The 14,070-nt window shown below is 42.0% G+C and overlaps 1 long non-coding RNA gene across 1 annotated transcript; it reads right to left on the bottom strand.

The window, feature by feature from the left end:
• Nucleotides 1-2,472: 2,472 nt before the first annotated feature.
• LOC148897989 (uncharacterized) lies at nt 2,473-11,417 on the bottom strand. Its single transcript, XR_016114913.1, has 3 exons — nt 11,292-11,417; nt 8,744-8,862; nt 2,473-2,999 (listed from the first exon to the last, which is right to left on the bottom strand). It is a non-coding gene; the product is annotated as an uncharacterized LOC148897989 (long non-coding RNA).
• Nucleotides 11,418-14,070: the final 2,653 nt, after the last annotated feature.

Genomic DNA, 14,070 nt, shown 5'->3' with positions numbered 1-14,070 from the left:
TCTATCTGCTTGAAGCATATTTGAATTTGCTAAATATACTTTATTTTTCTTAGCACCTGCTCTCACACGATATCATTCTTTGGCAATAAATACATATACCGGTAATAAATATATTCATCATCCTGAGTAACACAAACCTAACTACATAATATTATCAAACGAAAGTCTACTGTTCTGAACCCAACACATAATTTTAAACGCCATGGATGGGCTAATGACAAGCAGCCAAGAGGGTATAATAATTCTTCATGCAATTGCTGTTAAAATTGAGGGTGTCAACACATTGTGCAACAAAATTACATTTGGGGTATTTGTGTTTGGTGATATGTCTGCTGCATGCGGTCATGAAGTGCTGCCTCCACAAATGAAAATACAACCAACCTTTATTTGGTTTTATGCGTGCATGGATTTCACATTTGGCATTTGTGAAGACATACACATTGAAAAACTTTTAACTTAACTGAAAAACAGTATTATGTCCCCTTAATTTTATAACATACCCCTTTTTATATTATTTTTTTCGATTGTGTGTATGTTTGTGTGTGTAATTCTGGAAGTACTGGTAGACTGCTCACTAACGGACAAAAACAGAGACAACCAAATCACACTTGCCGTCTAGTTTGTGCTACCCTGAGTTGCTTCATAACGCTCTGCTGAGCGATACAACCTCATACCGAGAGTTGAATTTGAAAGGAAAAATTTCAAACAAATGAACATTTGACTTTGAGGCCCTCGATTGTACTACAAACCCAGTAATTAGTGTGCGAGATAGGCCGATGTAATTACCACTAAGTGTGAGCACCCTGGTGAAAACAAATATGTTCATCAAGCAAATAAAGGATTACTGTGTATATGCTCACTTCGCTCCTTAACCCGTCTGAAGCACCGAGGGAACGTGCAGCGCGAGGCGAGTGAGATGAGCAGAAATGAGAAAATAATAATAATACATAAATAAAGACAGACGGAGCCGAGCGAGCCAAGCTGGGCCCAAACTGCTGATGAGTGTTTGCCGCGTGAATTCTCCCTTCAGATAAAATAAACACATAAATAAATAATACCCCATAAAAACATAAATAAGCAAATACACTTAGGAATATTTAAATAAGAAATATTCATTCTTGTTTTTCATTTTTTTGATTACTTTGAAAATTGTTTTCACATTAGAATTCATTTCTCCAAGATTGTTAGTGATTTTGATGAAAGATTCCAAAATCCATCCAACCATTTTACGTACGGCTTATTCCTCATTAGGGTTGTGGGGGGTGCTGGAGCCTATCTCAGCTGTCTTCGGGCACGAGGTGGGGGACACCCTGAATTGCTTGCCAGCCAATCGCAGTGGTCAATCTGCCTGCCATGCATGTTTTTGGAGTGTGGGAGGAAACCGGAGGACCCGGAGAAAACCCACGCATGCCCGGGGAGAACATGCAAACTCCACACAGGGAGGCCGGACCGCGACGCGAACCGGCAACCTCTGCACTGTGAAGCTGGTGTGCTAACCACTCGACTACCGGGCCGCCGATTCCAAAATCAAACATAGTAAATCGGGTTGCTAAAATAATCCTGATTGTCAAAAACAATTATTCTAGTCAATATGAACGGAAGTCAGTATTGTGGCAACCATTTGGACACCTGGGCTTCTTCTCTGTCGTGAGAATTGCTGCTATTTTTAATCAATATTTTTTACAAGTGATTTGTTTTTGGTTCACCTTGTTTGTCACAGAGGTTTCACTGTACGTGTACTGTGCCATATAAGCCAAGAGGTCCGTGACGCATCTACACCTTTGTTTTTGCTGATAGTCATGCGGTGCAAATTTGCAACATTCATTTTGAGTCAAACCTCCGCTGACCATCTCCCCAAATGTCTATGTGGTGTGCTGAGCTGGAATTTCTCTCCCAATTAAGGCAAACACGATTGAAGACTGACCTGCTTTAGCACGGCCTCAGGGCATAGAAGTTTGTTTTTTTTCCTGCACAGCTAGGCCAAACAGTTTAGCTGGTGGCCCAAACTGTGACCCGCCCCCTGGCCACCAGCAGACAAGCCTGCTGACCTGTGCATGGGCGTTCCTTGATGCTGTACCTGAGTATTGGAAGTGACATCGAGGACCTCTTTGTGAACTTAATGGAAGGTATGTTTTTTTTTAAATCACAATTTATGTCTTGCTATTAAAATACTCATTGCGATTAACGGTCCTCCATATAAGGTATCTTATGTTCCCTCAGTTGCTTCCAACATGTCATGTGGCTGAATTCTGCCTGCTGTATTGCAGAAAAGAAACTTTCCTAATTCAACCAGAGACTGTTACACCCGCGCTGAAAGGAGATGCAAGGAGAGGTACCGCCGCCCGTTCCTACTGACTGCTATATTAATAATCACACGTGAAAAAAAGTGGACTCTTGCATTGTAAATAGCACCACGACCATATGTTTATTCAATACAATTACATAGATCAAATATGATTTTTTATACTTGCACTATGTACAGTTCTTTTTCTGAAACAGTTTTTGTGTTTGGGAGCCTTTTACTGAGTGAGTTGCTTGTTCTGTAGCCACAAAGGGACATAAGGCTTCTTGTAAATACAGAGGGTTGTGTCAGGAAAAGCTTGGCCAAAAAAACATATGGATCAAACCTGTGACGGTGGAGGACACTGATTCGCTGTGGCAACCCCTCGAAGGGAAAAGCCCAAAAGAAAAGAAGACTATGTACAGTTCTTTTTCCGATACATTTTTGCGCAGTTATACATTTCAGTCTTCTGACATTTCTATTCTGCATAGAATACTTTGTTTTTATCTATTTTTATCTTTTCACCCCCCCACCCCTTTCAATTTTGCTGCTGTAAGTTGCAAATTTGTCCATTGTGGGACTATGAAAGGCTTTCTGATTCTGATTCTGTACTTTTCTCCAGCCCGACGTCCAAAGATCTTCATCTCTTGGTCATTATACATCTCATTAACAATGCAGCGGGCCACCATTATTCATGGGGGATAGTGATCTGGCCCAACTGTGAATAAAAACACAAATAAATGGGAATTATTGGGAAAAAAATGCAAATAGTATAGGGTTTCCGCAAATGATGACGGTTAGATTAAAATAAATATTGTCATTGGGAGGATTTATGAATGTCAAACCGCCAATGTGCAAGGGTCCACTGCATTTCCTTGACACCAATTTCTGGCCAGGGCCATGGTGCCATTGTGTGGCAAGGTTGTTCGTGAACAATTGTCTACATGTGTCCTGCGATTAGTATGCAACAAGTCTTGGATGTATCCTGCCACTCACTGAAAATCAGCTCGGAGAGACTCATCTACACCCATGAACCTAATGATGACATTCACTAAACTAGCCGAAATGGATGCAAGGACTCCAAGATGCATCACATTAAATTCTCACTGAAGTCCCACGTGATCACTCAAAGCTTCTCTTGTCTGTTCAAACCGCTTTGCCTCAGAACAAAACTATCTATATTTAATTTCCGATGAAGCTTTATATTTAAATATATATTGAATATATATTGAAGATTTATATTTTTTTCCAGGATGTCGTATTGCGTGTTACATAACACCCAATTATTTACTGTGGGACTTCTTGAAACGGTTTAACTGCAACAACTTTATTGCTATTGTAGTTGTTCAAGCCACTCTATGAGGCCTCGGGCGGGCTAATGTACTCTTGCCAAAAACAGTAAAGCAGCCCCCCGTTGATATCAGTTATTAATATTTAACAGTGCACTATTAAAGTTTAAGGCAGCTGAGATGGAGCGAAGGGGAAGGGGGTGGTGTTAGAAGAGGCTACTTCATGATCACTGGCCATGCAGCACTCTAAAACATGGGCACTAAAGCCCCTGACAGTGTTACAATGTGGATATAGGGCGGTGGGAAGCAATAGTGCATAGGACTACGCTTGCTGTGTGTGTGTTCGGGGTGGCGGTGGTCAGTGGCCTGGACAGCTGATCTGCTTATTAACCTGACTGCACGTCTGCAAGATTCTATTGTGCATGTGGTCTCTGGCAGGTATTCATCATCAATGTTGCAGGCTGCTGATTGTTACGTTTAGAGTTTGTGAGGCATCGGGGTCCAGTGAAAAGTCTTACTGCTGCACGTTCACTTTTAGTTGCCGCTATAAAAGTCCACTATAGAACCAAATAAAAACACCACATGCTTTGCTGTGGTTTATACTCAATGCAATGATATAAATGGGTATCTCAGCCAGGTCTTGTGTCATGACCTGAATGCAATGAGAACCTGGTTCATTAGAGGTGGAATGTTAATTTATACAAGTAAATTTTATCGTAATTTAGGTTAATATGTTCCAAGTGGGGTCGATTAATATTTCAATAGTGGGCAGTCAGGACGGAAACGGATGTCTCTACTTTTTCTCATCCTTTTCCCCCTATGCGTTGCCATGTCAATCTCATCTTCACCTACCAAATACACTGCTTGCCATTGATGATATGTGCTGTACAAGGTTCATCAGCTATTTGCAGAACTAAGGGACCAAGCTTAGCAAGGCACTATTTTTGCCAAAATACTCATCTTATACTTCAACTTGGTTTGTTGTCACCAAGATAATGGTGACAACAACTCATTCACAAAAATGTGTCGACTCCAGTGCCATGGTTTTTGTCATTGTCTCTTTAATTCCAGGACCCATGGAATATTGAGTTTTAGGACTGCATGAAGCCATAAACATTCAATACAGTGTTAGAGACCTCAGATCTGTAGCGAGAACAAGGAACAGGTGGGGGAGAAACTAGAGATGTGGAGGTATGGCCTGGAAAGGAGAGGAATGAAGATCAGTCGCAGCAAGACGGAATATATGTGTATGAATGGGAGGGATCCAAGTGCAAGAATAATGTTACAGGGAGAAGACGGAAAGAAGGCGGTGGATTTTAAGTACTTGGGGTCAACTGTCCAGCGCAATAAAGAGTGTCGCAAAGAGATGAAAAAGTGTGTGCAGGCAGGCTGGAACGACTGGAGAAAAATGCCAGGTGTGATGTGTGATAGAAGGGTGTCAGCGAGGATGAAAAGAAAAGTGTCTAAAATGGTGGTGAGACCAGCCATGATGTTTGGACTGGAGTCAGTTCCACTGACGAAAAGACAGCAAGCAGAGCTGGAGGTAGCAGGGGTGAAGATGTTGAGGTTTTCTGTGGGAGTGACCAGGTTGGATAGGAACAGGAATGAATATATCAGAGGGACAACTCATAATAGAGGGTTTGGAGAGAAAGTCAGAGAGGCCAGAATGAGATAGTTTGTACATGCACAGAGGAGAGTGATTGATTATATTGGGAGAAGGATGCTGAGCCTCGAACTGCCAGGCAGGAGACCGAGAGGAAGACCAAAGAGGAGGTTTATGAATGTTGTCAAAGAAGACATGAAGGTGTGAGAGAAGAGGATGCACAAAACCGGGTTAGATGCAGGATACTGATTCGCTGTGGCAACCCCTGAAGGGAAAAGCCAAAAGAAGAAGAAGAGGTTAGAGACCTCAAACTCTTTTCTTTTATTAGAAAAAAATACTCAATTTCTAAATTATATGGGTCTGGAGTTATATGAGCTTGAAATGAGGGTGGCTGTCCAAAATACAATGCAATAAATACATATTGGTTTATATAGCACTTTAACAACAGCTGAACCTGGAACAAAGCATTAACATTGAAAAAAGGGAAATTCTTCCCCCTTGTGTAAAATGAAAAAATTGCCAGAGGCCCTGGCCAGCACTTTATCGGCACCCAAGCATGAAAAAAAAAAACCAAAACCCGAATAAATTCGGGAATGGCAGAGAATGAGTTAAGATGGGGCCCAAGCATGTCTCCTGTTGAGAAGAATGTTTTCAACGCACTTTAGGTGTGAAATCTAGTTATACGTGGAAAAAGTATATTTATGCATGGCAAATGCCTTTTTCCGATTGGAATCTAGAATGCGTAACATCTTTAACTTTATAAGGGCCTTTGGATGTTTAGCATTAATACCAGTATCTGTTGAATGCTAAGAGCCTTCTTTGTTTCAACGTGAACCATTTAACTATAATTGAGTTGAAATTTAGTTTTGGACTTTAGCAAGAATCATTTCACAAGTTTGATTTGCTTTCACGGGCCAAATAAAATGATGTGTCTGGCCAGATTTGGCCCACTGGCCATGAGTTTGACACCTGCGATCTAGGGCGACAATGTTCTGTTCCATTAGTGATTTCAAGGTATGATTACACTTTCAAAATGCCCAGAAGAAACAAAATAAGAAAAAAAAACTGTTGTTAGAGCTATTATGGTGTGGGTTTTTGGTGCGCTCTGACAGTACAAATGACAGCTGAAGAAACCTTTTCATCGATTTTTAGGGAAACAATTAAAAGCAAGGTTAAGAGAAAAAGAAATAGCTGCGATTTCCCGACGCCTTTCAGCAATAAAATAGCTAAAAAAAAGGCAGGCCAGTGAAAAGTGAGCATGAAAAATATGCCAGTTCACCCGCTGACCTATTTCATCCATTATATGTGGCGATTACAAGAATAGATCTGCCTTATGGTTGGCCATTGGAACAGGAAACAATAGCTCACTGTCAAGGTGTGTCTTAACCAAGGGTCGACCTGTTTTATGACACAGGTGTACTCCCAGTTGCTAACCTGCTCCACTGACCTACTTTATTATGATGATTTATATTTAATTCGTTCCCAACAATTGTACATTTTTTAACAACGTCATTACCTGAAGTAGAGCCTTGGTGACATTAATGGTTGTGACCACATGGATGATGCTGTATCACACATTCTTTTCTCTGTCATTCGTATCAAAGTTGTGTTTCCTCCTCAACAAGTGCTGCATATCACCGCATCTGCTCATGCATTAGGCATTCATGAAAACCATAATGTCCTCTTTTCAGAAAGTACAGGACAATTCAAATTGTCGCTAAAATTAGTCTATTCATGACATTCCCCCCTTGAACCCGAATGCAAATACAGTAAAGCATAATTCTGTCCAGGAATTAAACTATTTGAACTGCTGTATCTTAATAGCTGATCACAGGCCAGTGGTGGTCGCTATTAATTCTGTCGGTCGTAGTGAGGCGCTTGAGCACAATCACAGCTTTGCCTTCTCTTGCGTGGCTTCCTCTAGTGACCAACTGGAAATTAACAGACACGCACACGCACACACACACACACACACACACGCACACGCACACACGCACACGCACACGCACACGCACACACTCACACATCAGTGTATTGTAAGGTTTTTGGAAGAGGTTGGAATAGATTAATAGGACAGTATATCATTTATTTTATGCAGGAACGACGCTTGTGGTTACTGAAGAAATTAATATAATTCTAAAATCAGAGAACCACAAGATAAAAACCATCAACTCACATTTATTTTTGAGAGTTGATTTAAATTGAATTCAGAGCCACATTTTAATGTATGCTGTATGTGCACTGTACTAAGGAGCTGTGTGACATAAGTGGAGGTTTTGCAGACACACAGCATTTCCTTATCACCTTCTTATGAATGGGAGGGGATGAGGTTAAAGCACAGGCATGTAAAAGCGACTCATGCTTTACTAATGAACACGATGGTGTGTGCATACGTGTAAACTGGCCCTTTTTTCTCTTTTTTGTCTGTGTAGTTTGTAGCAGTATAGGGACTGCATGGCTTCATATAAATTGCAGTTGCTAGTGATATGGCTAACTTTGGAGTGGGCCTATTTTAGAACTTGTTCCACACCACTGCAAATTACCACTAAAATAATAAACATTATTCAACCTCTCCAGCCAATCACATGTGAGCAGTTCTGTGTTGAAAAAACGGAATTGCGGACAGATATTAAATTGTGTACGAGTGTCTAATATTGCGGTCGGTGAGAAACCACTGGTGCTTTCACTCAATTCCGGTTACAAGTGACTGGCGGTAAGTGCCAGTGATAACTAGTAATTACATTCATTTAAAATGTGCATTATTTTACTTCTGCATTAAATAAACTAGTGAGGCAGAAAATTGTCCAGTTTTATCCTCTCTCTTATAAACACACATTTTCTTACAGAAGGCGAACCACATAGATTCGACCCTCCCCATCCCCACATTCCTGACGAGTTTCTATGTTAATTGTGAACGCGGTGGACAGAAAAAGAGGAAGACAGACAGACACAGGCAGACGGGTTGGAAGTCACAGTCAAGTCCTCCGCTCTGGAATTAATCTTTCTTCTTCATTGCAGGGCAGCGTGCACCATTGAACTTTGATAGAGGATTCGTCTTTTTGAACTAAGAGGACTTAAAAATATATTATTTTCATCTTTCTACAGAGACGACACGATTTGCCGATTGAAAATACATTTGAATTGACATCGAGTGCCTATTCACTGGGACAACCTCCTCCGAATACGAGTTGGGGGGCGGGGAGTCCCGTCCCTGAACTGTAGGTGCACTTATTATACGCATGTGGCACAAAGGGCGATAGGAGTCTTTAGAAAAGAGCAAAGCTCTCCACAGATTAGACTCCATTAGCATTTAAGGTACTGTCATAAATTCCTGCCCAAAGTGGAGGGGCGAGGCGGGACAAACGAAGCAGGATTAATAGGAGCCCCAAGTCTAACTGATAGCGAGGATTGGGAGGCAGGGTCACCTTGGAGGAAGAGAGTGCCAGAGTAGGGTTAAAAAAGGTAAGACTGACTCTGACACATGCGATAGACATATGAAAATATTCCTCACAGTTGGAATTTGATAAAAGAAGGAACAAGTGTCAAAGTTAAAAGGTGAGAGGAGCTTACAGGAAGTCAGTGGGCGAGGTCCTCTTCAAAGATGATCCTTACCAAGCCAATGAGGTCATCGTCAGGATACGGGTAACCTCCGTATGGGGATGGGGCGCACGCATGTTCGTGGTCAACACCTGAAAGAAAGACAAAGGGAGGAGCCGTAATGAGACTATGCAGCGTGGGGGATACCGCAACTAGTTCTCCGAAGCGGCCATCTTTCAACTGCGGATTTTGTACAGCACATTTTTATCCTGGTTGTGATATAAATGGTCACATTTCATGCCTTTTACCTGTTTACACTTGCATATCGCATTTCTCAACAGGACCACTTAAGAGGAAGAATCTGAATTGTGTTGCTTGAATCATGCGCCGTGAAGACACCCAAAGGGGGTCTTTCACTCTGAGCTCACCGGTGACAAAGGGTTCATCAAGTTGATTTGTACTGACTAGACAAAGCTTTGTGATGGTGTTGACTCTGAGGCGCACACACACACACACACACGCGCGCACACACACACACACACACACACACACACACACACACACACACACACACACACACACACACACACACACACGCGCACACACACACACACACACACGCACGCACACACACACACACACACACACACACACACACACACACACAAAACCCCAAAAAACCTTCAGTAAAAATTGTTTGCAATTTAAAACATCGCCTTTACCTTAACTACAGTCACCTTCCAAAGTCGTGTTATCATGATCGTTTCAGGGCTCATCAAATCTTGCTTATGAGAAATTATTTGCATCAGGTGCGTTGGAGAAGACAGGGATCAAATTAAGGCAGGATATGGTTTTTGAGGAACCAGAATTTCCTATCCCTTGTCGAGAAGTTAAAAATAGAGTGAATGTGAGTCCATAACGGAGACAGAGGATGTGGATGAATAACTGCCTTTATTCAGTTAAAGTTCCACCGCTTAAAGTTGCCCGAACAAGGTGATTTATAGTTAATCTCTACAAATAACTCCAGTTCTCCTCAATTTGTGTTCTTCGCGCGACGGTCTACATTGAAAATTAGTCGAGACAGCTGTGATGACATCCAGTAAAAGTCTGCCTTTTTTTGCAAGGGACGGAGTCTGTGAGACGCTTGTTTTGCACCGCACCATGAGTTAGAGTAAAGGGATCCATCTGTCTGAGTTTTCAAACAGTACATTCACCTTGAGTGCTCAACATTGATTTCCAGTAGCACCTCCCAAACAGCATCGCAAACCCCGCCGAGCACCGCGGGACCCTGATTGGGAGCAGATTTCCCAAATTCCGATAGCGTGCCACCTGCCCAGGGTGATGGATTGTCCTCCTGTAGCCCATCAATTGTTACCTGCCGCTGAGGAGGTGACACCTGGGCCAGATTTATCATCATATACGACATTAGGCAAGCCGGCCAATTGGGGAGAGTCGTACTAAATTCATGACCCACCCCCATAGGAGTGGTCTATTCTATTCCGATACGAATGTATGTCCGTGTTGAGGCAGGAAGGGAAAAAGAAGTGTGAAATGGCTGTTAAAATGTTTCAAGATTAACATTAACAGCAGAATAAAACGTTGTTGCTGTCTTTTGACAAGTTTGAGCTGAACATTAAATGTACAAGGGGTCCACAAAGGACAGACTGCAAAGACACATTTTATAAGGAATCACATGGTCATGTTAAGAATGTGAATCCAATTTTCTTTGACGGGTGCACGTCTGCTCAGTGCAAAAATTGCATCATCTTCATTTTCAAGGTTGAGGAGCACTGTACTAATCTTTTAAATTCAAAATTGTCGCGGGTGTTCCAGGCATCGACAGGCAGTAAAGGAGTAGCACTGGGAGAGCATTTATATAAGACGGACAGGATGGGACATTTGGATGTGAGGTATAGGATGTGACATCATGTAAAGGCAGGCAGGATATGACGTATCAGGAAGTCCAAGAAAAACAAAACGATGCAAAAAGATGTTCGTATAGCGAATTGCCCCTACAGCCGCAATCAGGCAATCGCAGAGAACACATCGACAAACAAAATTTTACACAGCAATGCATCTAATGTAGATTCTTTGAAACCAGAATTCTTCCACCGTTGTTCTAATAATTATGCAACATTTGTTAAGGCGAGATGTTGCATGATGATAAACTGAGTTGTTCTTGCACACTCTCTAAATGTACAGTGTTATTTTTTTCACTGTGTTCTTATTTACACTCACATGAACAGATCCAATTGCATCTCACAAAAATCTGAGTTATCAGAAGAGCATGAATGAGCTAATCTAATTAATAGCCCTCTGTTCCAGCAAGTGATTTTATGACGAGCTGATAACCTTCTGCTACTTTTATGGTTATTCAAAGCCATGTATGCGGATCTATTGCTCAACTCTATTTCCGCTTATTACCATTGGTTAGCCACCCTCAAAATTAAAAGAGTCGAGTTCATCAAGCATGGAGGCTAACTAGTTCAGGTTCATTGCAACAAAGAGACCTGACAGCATTTCCACAGATGTGAAATTCAGAATATCGAGCCTTTCCCTTCTCCACGAATCGTTTCCTTACCCTCTTTCACTCCTAAAACCCTCCTCCCGTCTTTATATTTTTCCAGCACTTCACTTGGCGGAGCGACAGCGGTTTCTCAAAGGCTCACCAGGCACATTAGTTTAGCCCTGTGTAATCCAGCCAACCCTATTTCATTAGCCACGCGGACTAAAGAGCTTAACGACACATCCCCATCGCAGTAGAGGGAGTAGAGGCACAACACAAATTCTTCTGAATACACAACCGTTCATCCAGCATTTATGATTCCTCCCTCTCCCTCAAGCCTTGACTCTCCATTTAGCAGAGGAGCCCACAATGGATTAGAGATGGCATCATTGGGATGCGACGTATTACCAATCGATTTAGACGGAGCGAGGCATTGTTCTTCCGAGTGGAAAACTTTGGATCTGGCCAACGTTCACGCGCCAAAAGCAGATGATTTGCAGATGAAGTTGCGAGGATGACTCACTCTCTGTCTCTGTCTCGCTCTCTCTCTAGCCCCCCCCCTCCCCCTTCATTGCATCCAAGACAACTGCTTGCATTTAATCACCAAAGTCATTGAGGACTGCTTCACAGTCTGTCTGTATTGTCTGGGATAAACATGTTGGGTTTAAGAGGCTGCAAAGTAGCTTTGTTCTGATCTGGGTGAAAGGAGGATAAACAGGCAGATTGAGAGAAACCTGATCAGTCTTAATGGTGATGGTTTCGGCTTTCGTATTTCACTGCTGTCTTCTGCCAGGCAGCCAAAAACACCATTCTACTGATTAGACGTGATCCAGAAAAACAAAACAGGGCCTGTGTTGTTCCAATCCTCTTTTACTGACGAGTAAAGAAGTCACACTTTACCTCTGCTGTCAAACACTGCATAAGCATCATGGCAAAACGCAACCCTGAAACAGGAGGTTGTTTGTTTCGAAAACACATTCCGAACCTGAAATTGTTGATGATTTAGATCGCGTTCGGAGAAGCAAGTTGCCACAAGTGAGACCCGGGGTCGGTGTGCAATGTCGTAAGGTGTTGGGACATCCTGTCAGCAAAGGGCAGAGGGTGTATGGGACATGCTAAAAGGCTGCTGTCATATTTCTTCATGAGGGGTGACAGTGACAGAGGAGCGACAAAATGAATGACCTGCCAAACGAAATGAGAACAAATAGTTGCTGTGTTCCATGCAACACAGGCCCTTCAAGCATCAAGAGGCGGTTTGGGTTAGAGATTGCCGGCCACGACAAAAAGCGGTACATGGACTAGCTATTGCTTGTCGTAGGTTAGAAAAAGCCTGTTTGAGTTTTAACAATGAGGCACATTTGACTGTAAGATATTTGTCAATAATTACAGCCTTGACATGACATCATCTGTTTATAAAGCCACCTCAATGTTCCCTGTTTTTATCTGAAAAGGTCTACATCCGCCCAAGAATCTTATTCATTATGAATGACTCAAGAGGGTTTGGGTCAATGGTCATCATCATCAATCAGTACAGTGTCCATTTTCAGTACTCTAACAGTCCCATTTTCAAAGGATCTTCTTTCAACTTTCAGGAGTCACATTTCCTCGGTATGTTCCAAGCATTACTCAGTTGATTTTATAGGCAATCTGACCAGGAATGCTCACAATAGATTGTGATTGTTTTCCTTTCAATTTAATTTGCTGGTTCAAAGCCATAACTTGTGTAGTCAATAATTGTCATTGGCAACTGTTCTGGTTCTTTTTGAAATGGTTTTGTCATTTTAGTATAAGAACAAAAAGTTCTGCCGTCATGTGTCAGAGTCAGTTCGGTTGTTGTTTTGTAACTTTGAATGTCTCTGTGGATGTCTGATCCTTCTAAGTACTGGTTCTCATTTTGAATTCGAGTGTTTGACAAACCATAACTATTGAAATAGACCAGGGGTCTGCAACCCGCGGCTCCTGGGCTGCATGCAGCTCTTTCATCTCTGTGGCTTTGTTTTTCTTTTTTATGCTTTTGTACTGCATACAATTCTTTGTGAAACATTTTTATGCAGTTGTACAGTTCTCTTCTGAAACATTTTTGGGCATGCAATACTTTGTTTTTCTTTTTGATCTCCCCCAACCCTACCCCCTTTCAATTGCAAATGTAGATTGCAAATCTCCCCACTGTGGGACTATTAAAGGCTATCTATCTTATCTTATCTTATCTTAGAGGGTATTTTTTTTATGTATGTTTTTTTGTCCTAGTCGGCTTTACTGTATTCATGCCCCAAAACCATTTTTGCTATACTGCTGCACCTGACCACAGTCGCCGCTAACTTGTTCTCTCCTCTGCCTCATCATTAGCGGCCGCCTTTTGTTGCGAAGAGAGTAATCTGAACTATGCGTCCCAGGGGCCCATTCTTTTACTTCCTGCTGTAGGAATAAGCGGCCTATTGATTAGTTATCAGGCTGTAATTGGGCTGCGATCTCCCTCGCCCTCAGATATCCCCTTGATATATGACACTCCTGACAAGCAGAGGGGTTGAATTGGGTGGTGTCTGCTCGCCTGCCAACACTTTACTCTATGAAATATCCTCCTGACCACACAAATGCATCTCTTGCCCACAATACTCTTCCCGGGAAGGCTTTTCCAACTCAGTTCCAAAGAAAGATCAGTCAGTCTTTCAAATTATACAGCCAACAAGAGGTCTGAATTTTTCTCATTGAAATAAACTCTGAAATAGTAATTAGACTTTTAAGATGAACATGGTGCGGCTTACTGAGAAAGAAACTTAAATAAGCAGTAAGTACACCTTTCGCATGTTGATAATTGCCTCTGAGGGATTTCAATACAAATTGAGGCTCAAGAAGC

Source organism: Hippocampus bargibanti, linkage group LG05, assembly GCF_051943395.1.
Source record: "Hippocampus bargibanti isolate YZ-2025 linkage group LG05, ASM5194339v1, whole genome shotgun sequence".
In the NCBI taxonomy this organism is placed as follows: Eukaryota; Metazoa; Chordata; class Actinopteri; order Syngnathiformes; family Syngnathidae; genus Hippocampus; species Hippocampus bargibanti.
Note: the sequence above shows the minus strand (reverse complement) of the source record. Positions and strands in the feature narration are given on the sequence as shown.